This window comes from Suricata suricatta, chromosome 11 (assembly GCF_006229205.1).
Source record: "Suricata suricatta isolate VVHF042 chromosome 11, meerkat_22Aug2017_6uvM2_HiC, whole genome shotgun sequence".
Classification (NCBI taxonomy): domain Eukaryota; kingdom Metazoa; phylum Chordata; class Mammalia; order Carnivora; family Herpestidae; genus Suricata; species Suricata suricatta.
The window spans coordinates 67,566,160-67,576,015 of NC_043710.1; positions in this window are offsets into that span (position 1 = coordinate 67,566,160).

Genomic DNA, 9,856 nt, shown 5'->3' on the forward strand with positions numbered 1-9,856 from the left:
GGCTCTGAGCTGTCAGCACCAAGTCTGATGTGGGGCTTAAACTCACTAACCATGAGATCATGACCTGAGCTGAAGTCATACGCTTAACTGACTGAGCCACCCAGATGCACCTTGATGCCATACTTTTAAAGTATGTAACAGTAACAGTATGGCTACTGTTAAGGCCCTGGGCCTTCCAGATTCAACTCACTGAAGTCCAAAAGAAAGCACATTACTGACATTTCTGCCTGAAATGCAGCTCTCAAGGAAACCAATAGCAAAACTCTGTAATGATCCAAAGAGGTGTTCTTCCAAATGATGATTTGGAAAAATTGACAAGAGATATATAATAATTGCTAGTTTAATAAAAATAATTCTAGTTTTGACCAAATAAAAATTTTCATTGTTTACCACTATAGCTGCATTAAACCATTGGATTCCTAACACAATGATAGCATTCATAAACCAATATTGGTAGGGAAATATTAATAAGGTCACAAAGTGTGGCTATAGTCCAGGGAAACTTGTTCACAAAGATGGAGTTCAGATGTACCTGGGTGGCTTACAAAGTTGAGCATCTGACTCTTAATTTCGGCTCAGGTTATTATCTCATGTTTGTGCGATTGAGCCCTGCATTAGTCTTCGTGGTGAGCATGGTGCCTGCTTGGGATTCTCTCTTTTCCTCTCTCTGAAATAAATAAACATTTAAAAATGATGAGCTTTATATAGATTTCCCATGTCATGGATGTCTTAGTCCTTGTATGCTTTCTCACTGGACTAAAGGTTTGCCTTGTATTAAGACCACTGCTGCTTCCATAGCTAAAAAAACTATCTTTACTTGGGGTATTCCTCTTGAACTTCATAGTGATATGGGAAATCATCTTACTGGTCACTTGCTTTGACAGGTCTATTCTGTTTGTCTGGTTTTATGACATTTTGTATGGTGTTCACGTCATCCTCAATCTTTGCAGTTAGTTGAGCACATTAATGGCAATACTAAGACTCAGCTGGCAAATTTGTAGAGACCCTTCAAATACCTTGGCCAAAAACACCACTATTATACCCTCTAAATCACATCCCCTTTGAAACTCAGACTCTCATCTTTTGAGATGGTCACCTGGGTAACCAGTGCACTTAGCCCCTAGCTCCTCTGACCCACAGCTAACAAAAATAGATATTTCTATATTGTAAAGACCTAATTACTTCTATTAAAAATTACCATGCTTTGGTAGAGAAATCCTTTCACTCCTGGGAGATAATTTTGAGCGTCATACCATGCAACCGGGAAATTTCATCTATTGGACAAGACACTTCCAGAAAGACTGTTCAATTTTGCTAGAAAAACATTTAACAGAAACTGCTAATTAGTTCTCCTGCTGTCCAACTCCAAGGAGTAGAGTCTTGGATTCACATGACACATTTAAAGAAAGCACCAAACCCTTACTGGGCGTTCACACCAGCTGGTCACTTGAAAGTAAAGATTTCCTGGAATTAAAGCAGATGACATCTGATGAGATAGCTTTCCTAAGATGTCCAGACCAGGCCCGTATACCTTTTCCTCACTGTCTGCTTCTACAGTATCTTTCATGGAAATAAAATGCTTTGTGTGCATTTCCCAAACTCCTGCAAAACAAGAAAACCTCTTTTGATTAAGGCCTTTTGGAAATAGCCTCATTATGATACCAGGACAAATTAATTTTTCACTTCCATTTTTTGAAGGGTTATAAAGTTCAAAATTCATAAAAGTCTTTCATTGGAACTCCATTATCTGACTCTGGATTCTTAATCCAAATTTATGGTTTCCGAACTTGCAACCTTACAGACTATTATTGGGTAACATGATTTTTAAACAGTTCTTTTGAGATAATACTGTTTTAATACATTTTGAAGGTTTGCAAAAAAAAAGTATTAGCTATTTCTTCATGTTTATACCTGCACCGTATCTTCCCAAATTAACTCAATTAATTCTTTTTGTGTGCTTTTGCAGTATTCACTATTTGGGTACAAGGCCACTTTAAGTGAGGACTTCCAGAAGGCACATGTGACTCTGGGTTTGCCCCTGTAGGGAGATTTTTTCTCCCCTAAATTGGAGTAAGCCAATAAATCTTTTCAGTTAGCTACTTTCAAATCTAGGGTCTTGGTATAGAACCATCATATCATTTAGAATTGTTATGTATTGTAAATTTTTTAAATTTTGGATTTTGTTACTAGTCAAGCTTTTATAAAAATGATCTACCCAATAAGCAGATGGTCTCCAACACTGATGACCTTGAAAAGATAGATTGGAAGTGCCTAAGAATTTTCCATCCTGAGCTTCCTTATTATCCAAATGAGGGTTTATGTGGTTTCCAACTGTTACACATGTTCCCTCTGACATAGGACATGGCAACCAGGAAGGTCTTTATTGGTACCTAGGGATAAAAGCAGTGAACATAGAGAACCTGACTCTTGATCAGTAATACTTGGGAGGAAAAATCTTGATCAAAAAATATCATGATCACTATAGTGGGAGCCATACCACTCAATGTCAGTTAGAGGAAGAATTGTCAATTGCTGATTCCTAACAGAAGAATGCTCAATGGGAATGATTATTTACAGGCCCTAACAGAAAAAGATGTACATCGCATCTTCTTTATGAAATCAACTATCCCTGCAACTCAGCTAATGAGAAACCAATAATCACCCTAAACTCTTGCTTTCTCCAAAGGACTTACATTTAAAACTACTCCTCCATCAAATAACATTTCTTTTCTGCGTTGATTGAAATTGACTTGCCCTAAGATTTTGCCATACCTTGCTTATCCCATTGCTTGTCTTTATTCTTGTTAAATTTTTTTTTTTTTTTTTGCTGGCAAAAGAACTGATTATTTAATTAGTTTTAAATTTTTAATATAATTTATTGCCCAATTGGCTAACATACAGTGTACACCATGTGTTCTTGGTTTGGGGGGTGATTCCCATGATTCATTGCTTATGGACAACACCTGGTGCTCATCCCAACATGGATCCTCCTCAGTGCCCATCACCCTATTTCCCTTCATCCCCACCCTTCCCCCCAACAACCCTCAGTTTGTTCTCTATATTTAAGAGTCTCTTGTGATTTGCCTCCCTCTCTGTTTGTAACTATTTTCCCCCTTTCCTTCTTCCATGGTCTTCTGTAAGTGTCTTAAGTTCCACATGAGTGAAAATATCTGTCTTTCTCTGACTGATTTATTTCACTTAGCATAATACCCACCAGAAGAACTGGTTGTTTTGCTGTTAACAAGCTCATATGTCCCTTAAAGAATTTGACTAATTTGAGTAACTTAGTGGTTTCTAGTTCTATTTGTTGTGAGGAATTTATTCAAGCACAGAAATAGGTATTGGCTATGCCAATAGTCCTCCAGGGCTGTAAGTAAATATCTAAATCAATTCTGTTGTTAAGGACCACCTGAGCTAGGGAATCTGGAGCTCATTGTTAGGCTCTGGAGGTGGAGTAAGCTCTTCTCTTAACAATTCTGGTAAGATTTCTCATAATTTCCAAGCCTGCATTGTCTACTCTAAGCCCTGAACCTAGGATTCTAAGATATTAAACTGGTCTCTGGTGGAGTATCTGGCAGGAAGTTAGCAGCCTTGGCTATGACCGTAACTGTTGTCTTCATATCCTGAAGCTTCCTCATCAGGGTAATTATCAACTATTAACAAGGTCCTTTTTCTAGTGTGAGATTTGGCAGTAGCGACTGTAGTCATTTTGAGAATAGTGAAAGAAGATATTAAATTTCCCCCCAAACAAGCTATGAAGGCCTCTCCAACTGTCAAGACATTTATAAGCCCAAGATTGATGATTATATTCACAAACAAAAATACATCAAGTGCACAGAGCAAGCCAGACATGCTGATGGTATTTATAGATTCATTAACAGACAATGAGGAGGAAGTAAACTCAAGCCAGGGATCAGACTTAGGGAGTTACCCACAAGTTTCATTAGGCTGGCAAACTTGGGAAGGGGTATTCAAGGGAATAGGGTCAGGTAAGCAAGTGATAAATTATTATCAGGAAAAGATGGGCCTGTGTAGATACAAGTAAGGACCTTGAATCAGTTTTCTAGGAGTTTAATGGTCATTACTGGGGTGGGGGGGGGAGAAAAAGGAAGGTTGGATATGGGGTATCAAAAGAAAGCATGCAATAGGAGTTTAGGGCTGAAAGCTTGGTCTCTGTAGATTATAGCAGAAGTCTCCTTATAAAAAGTTATGGTAAAGTTGGGAACATCTGAGAAGTTAAGAGATTGGCATACTACTAGTTGTTTATTTATTTATATATTTTGCAAAGTTTTAGTAGAGGAATGACGGCTGATCGAGTAGTGATTGATATATTTGAATAATAACATCATCCTTTCTCGGTACCAAAGGAGATGAAAGTGGGAAGAGAAAATAATGATTAAAAAGCTCATCATGTTGGATACATACATACATACATACATATAAAATCGGAAAAAAACAACAGTAGGTATACAGAAACCTTTGAAACTTGGCTACCACAGATGAAGAGGTCCTCCTGAATATCAAACAGCAAAAATCATAAAAATTCCTACCCAGCTAAATAATAGAACAAAGATCTCAATGAACTTACAAGCTTTCATTATACTTTTGGCAAATATTAAAGTTATTGTACTGGCCCGAGTCTTAGGGAAGCAATCTATTCAGATGTCATCTGCTTCTTCTTTAAGGTCTCCAGTTAATTGAGTAGCCTAACTGGATATTAGAGCCTTAAAAAAATAAACATTAATCCATGAATCAGTTTCTTCTAATTTAATGCTGTAAATATTGGTTAGCAATACCTTGTATGGTCCCTTCCAGTGAGACTGGAGAGAACCTTTGTGCAAGTGTCTTTTCCAATTAATCATGTCTCCATGTTGAAGCTTGTAATGTTCAATGTCTCTCTAGAGGACCCTGTGGAAAGACTTTTCTACTAAAGTATGATTAGTCTCTATGGATTTGATCAGGCTTTTGTAAAATTAGAGTGTATCCCTTTTTTTACCATTTGTGGATCAAAGGAAATAGGGGTAGGAGTATTGGGCATACTGCTATAAGGAGAAGATTCTCATTAAACTTATATCAGAATTTTAGGACTTTCATATAATTTTTGGAAACACTTACCATCCACTTATCCAAATGCAGCATAAAGAGGGTTGCATATGCTTATTTGACAATGCTTTCCATGTAACATATCAAGTAAACGTAGTTCAATAGGACTTTTGCATATTACTGGGACCTTCTAGAAAAAGTGCTGAAGTTTCTTGCAGGTCAAAAAAAATACATTTAGAATTAGATTTGGGAAAGTTTGCCACAAATATCAAAAGTTTTATTAGATGCATGGCTACTTACTTACCTACTTCACCGAAGTGACAAAAAGATTTCAAGGACAGGTACAGCTGCAAAAGCCTTAGCTCTTTAAAGTCTGCTCTTCTTGAATAGAGAAAACTCTGTTGTTTTTCTTAACTAATCAAAGATGTAATGCAGAAAAAACACAGAATTTTTGTTACCCAGGCAGATTATATTAAAAGTAAAGAAAACATAAGGTGCCTGGGTGGTTCAGTTAGTTAAGCATTAGACTCTAGATTTCTGCTGAAGTTGTGATCCCACAGTTTATGAGATCCAGCCCTACATGAGTCTCTGCACTGAGGGCATGGAGCCTGCTTAGGATTCTCTCTCTCTCTCTCTCTCTCTCAAAATAAGCTTAAAAAACAGTACAGAAACCTTCTTTATAAATCTGCATAATAAGAAATTGTAACCTAAAAAATTATGTTTATTTTTAATTAAAGTGTAATTAACACAGAGTATATATTACTTTCAGGTGTACAATATAATTCAAGAATTTATGTATTTCTTAGGGCTTATCAATATAAGCATACTTTTAGTCTCCTTTATTTCATTCATCTCCCCACCCACTTCCCCTCTGACGACCATCAGTTTGTATTCCGTATGTGATAGTCTGTTTTTATGTTGGTTTCTTTTTTTCCTTGTTCATTTGTTGTTTCCTAAATTCCACATATACATGCAATTATACAGTATTTTTCTTTCTCTGACTTATTTAACTTAGTATTATACCCTTAAAGTTCATCTTTGTCACTGGAAATGGCAAGATCTCATTTATTTTTTATGGCTGAGTAATATTTCTCTTTACATATATATATGTATATATATACATATATAATTTATCCATTCATCTGTGGGTGAACACTTGTCTGTTTCTATATCTTGGCTACCATAAATAATATTGTAAAACCATAAGGATGTATACATTGTTTTGAATTAGTGTTTTTTCCTTTGGGCAAATACCCAGTAGTAGAATAATAGATCATATGTAGTTCTGTTTTTAATTTTTTGAGAAACTTCCATTTGGTTTTCCACAGTGGTCACACTAGTCTGCATTCCCATCAACAGTGCACGAGGGTTCCTTTTTTTCCACATCCTCACCAACTCTTGTTTTTTATGTTGTTGATTTAGCCTCTCTGGCAGGTGTGAAGTGATATCTCAAAGTGGGTTTTGATTTGCATGTCTCTGATGATTAATGTCTGATATATCTCAAGAAATTTATGGCCCAACAGGTTAATAGGAGTTGTAGGGACCAGAAGGAATTCAATTAAGGTAAGAATTACAATACCCCTTGACAGTTTTTAATACCCACCATTTGCAGTGTTTCTGTACTCTCAGGAAGGAGAAAGAGAGGCTAATGAGGTTTAAGACTGACAATGTTGCTCCCATGTCTACAAGAGCTCAGATTGCCTCATTCCCTGTAAGATCTATTTTCCATAAATTGTTGGATAAACATAATGGAAGATACTCATTTTGTCCTTGGAACTGCCCAATTCTGATCTGAGCATGGTTTCCCCAGTTGTTTGTGTTCTTAGAGGGGAGAGCACTCTTAGGCTGTTTGAGCTACTTTTGTCATCTCAAAGGTAGATTAAATTTTGTCAATACCAATTATTTTTTCCCATCTGTCATAATAATAATAGTAAAATTCATTTGGTCATTGGAGAAAAATTTAACAATGTACTCAATCTACAGTTTTTGAAAAAAATCTTAGAAGCTAAAGATTTACATAAAACTATCCTTTTGTTTGTAGTTCTTTGCTTAGAAAAGTCTTCAAAGGCTTTGTCCAACTTACTTTTTCCATCCATTCCCTTGCATGTCCATGTATATGGATAAATTGATAAAGGTCAGAATAAATAAATCCCTAGCAAATCCTAAAGAGTCTTCAGGGACATAGGGAAGTCCTTAGTAATGGCTTCTAAATCTGCCTTAGACCAAGGAGATAGGTAACTGATGAAGTCCCTTCATCCTCCTTCATTACATTTCACTTTGAAAGAAACCTGGATAACTATGGGTCTAGAGAAATCTGAGTTATCAATATTGAATTGATATTCAGCTAAACTAGGTTACACAGGTGAAGGAGGTGGTGGTAGGGAAGGGGTTGAGAAGTGTCAGTTGATTTTTCTAAGTTTGAGAACCACTTGGATTCAGATTAGCTTCTTGCCTGAAGGGGGAAACATTGTCAGGGTTCTTTTAGAGGCCTACAGCTACCAGTTGGAATAAGCGTCCTACTCATTTTGTTTGGTTTCCAATTGTGCATGCAAGGAAACTAATTTTGGATATCAAAAGTGTCCCATTTTGGACAATGAAGTTTTAAATTATCCCAGGTATTATGAGGCAAAATCTTTAAGGCAAGAAGGTACATATGCCTTAAGCATAAATTCTACAGGTGTTTCAGCAGGAGGCTGATTATCAGAAGTCCCCTTAGAAGAATTATTTCCCATAATTTGAGTATTCACCAGGAACCTGAAAACTAATGTTCCACTCAGAAACACCTGAATCTTCCTTTCAAAATGACTGATGATGGAATCCTCCTCTCAGACCTGAGGACATAAGCTAACAACAGAGGACATCCAAATAAAGGCTTGAACCTCAACCAAGACAGATTTGAAACCAGGAGGACTTACCACCATGACTGAAAGCCATAGAGAAGATGACAGAGTGCAATGGGCTCTTGCGGTTACTTTACTCAAACTGCAGCAGTGGTACAGATGATGCTCAGGCACTTTGGACCTGCAGATTAGGCCATGTAATGTTGCCCAAGAAGACTATCAGGCTGAAAAGCAACCAAAAATATTTCTTTAAGGTCTTAGGAATTCCAACCCAGAAGACACAGAGTCTACAAAGTCAATTGAAATCAAAAGTTTGCTCTGAATTGCAAACAGGGAGTGTAGATTTATAAAGGCAACATTCACAAGATTACATAACTTGTTTGGAAAGAATTATGGTTGGTATCTAACCAACCCTGTCTACTACAGTATTGGCTGTTTAGATAGAATTTGCTTCATTATCTCTATTCCAGTCCAAGGAAGAAAGATGTGATGGAGAAGGTGGTCCAGGTGCAACTGACAAGTTGAAATTGACAATAGTCAAGAGTTCTTGGTATTCTAAAAATTGAAACAGGAGATGTGCACAGGCCATGCTTCCTCAGTATCTTCCTGGACCTATTTTGAATGATTCTCTCTCTCAGCAATGCTTACTTTGGAATCTTCTTTCACAAATTTTAATAGTGACCATCTAATAAAATTGTTATGAAGGTTGAGTTATTACATGTCAGGTGCTTAAAACAGTGTTAGTACCTGCAAATTTCTCAGTAAGTGTTTGCTATTATTATTTATTAGTGCCATATCATATATCCTATAGGCCCTGATTCAGGGTTTATACAGGTTAGGAGTTCCTAAACATGTAAAGGTATAAGTTATAGCAAATTGAGCCTAACAGGGTTTGTAGATATCAGTAAGTTGAACTAAATACAGATTTTTAGCCAAAATTTGAGTGGGACAGACTCAAAATCAAAATATTTTGAGGAAACATTTTCATTACTTCATTTCTCTTTCATGAATGTCATGAAATAATTCATCCAGCAAAAGATTGCATTTTGTATGCCACAATTCTTGGTTTATGTTTCATGCATTTCTTTGGATTAATTTGTTTCAGTGCTGCTTGCTCATCATGATGTTGATTTTTTCTCTTACATTAATTCTCCTTACCAAATTCAAGTCTGTGACAATGCTGAAATGTTTACTTCTAAGCTTTTCTGAGTTGGAGCATTAAATCAAGATTCCTTCTTCTCTTTTTCTTAGGAAATGAATACTGCTTTAAATCTCATATTAGTAAACAAGAAGAATATTTTCTTATGGGAGTTTCTACAGAACAAGCTATGTAGATATATGTTCAGTATTCAGGATGGCTGCCTGTGGTAGCCCAGGGCCGAGGTGAATCCTACCTTGCAGACTTACCAGGAACTCTGTGATAAAGACAACCCAGAGATGCAGCTCTGTGGTCCCAAGAGTCTACAAAAGCAAGAAACCTAAGGCTACATGCTAACATAAGCAGAGGTCACCTTAGCAGACTTGGGAAGATTATGGATTAGCCTCTACTTTTCTGATGGACTACCATGCATACTTTTTGCTTCCCCTTTCCAATGTATTTAAAACATACACCACCACCCCCACCCAAAATTCTCGCTTTAAAATCAATTTAACAGGGTCTGGACAGATTTTTTTAAATGGAATTGTATTTGAAAGCTATTTTAAATTGCTTGAGGTCATAGTCCTCTTGTTTTGATTGCTTTTCATGTCAAGTAAGCTTTAGAACAATGGATTTGCAGAAGCTCATACTTGGGAGAGAATTGAGTAAGATTCAATAAGCTTAATTCTATAATTTTTTGTTACATAGCCCCTACCCAAACATTTCCCCACTAGCTTTTAAAAAATATTACCAAAATATGCGTGTTCTTCGGCACTGGTGATCTTTTATTTCTTGGTTCAGTATTGCCTGAGAAAACTTCATGAAATGTGAGGCC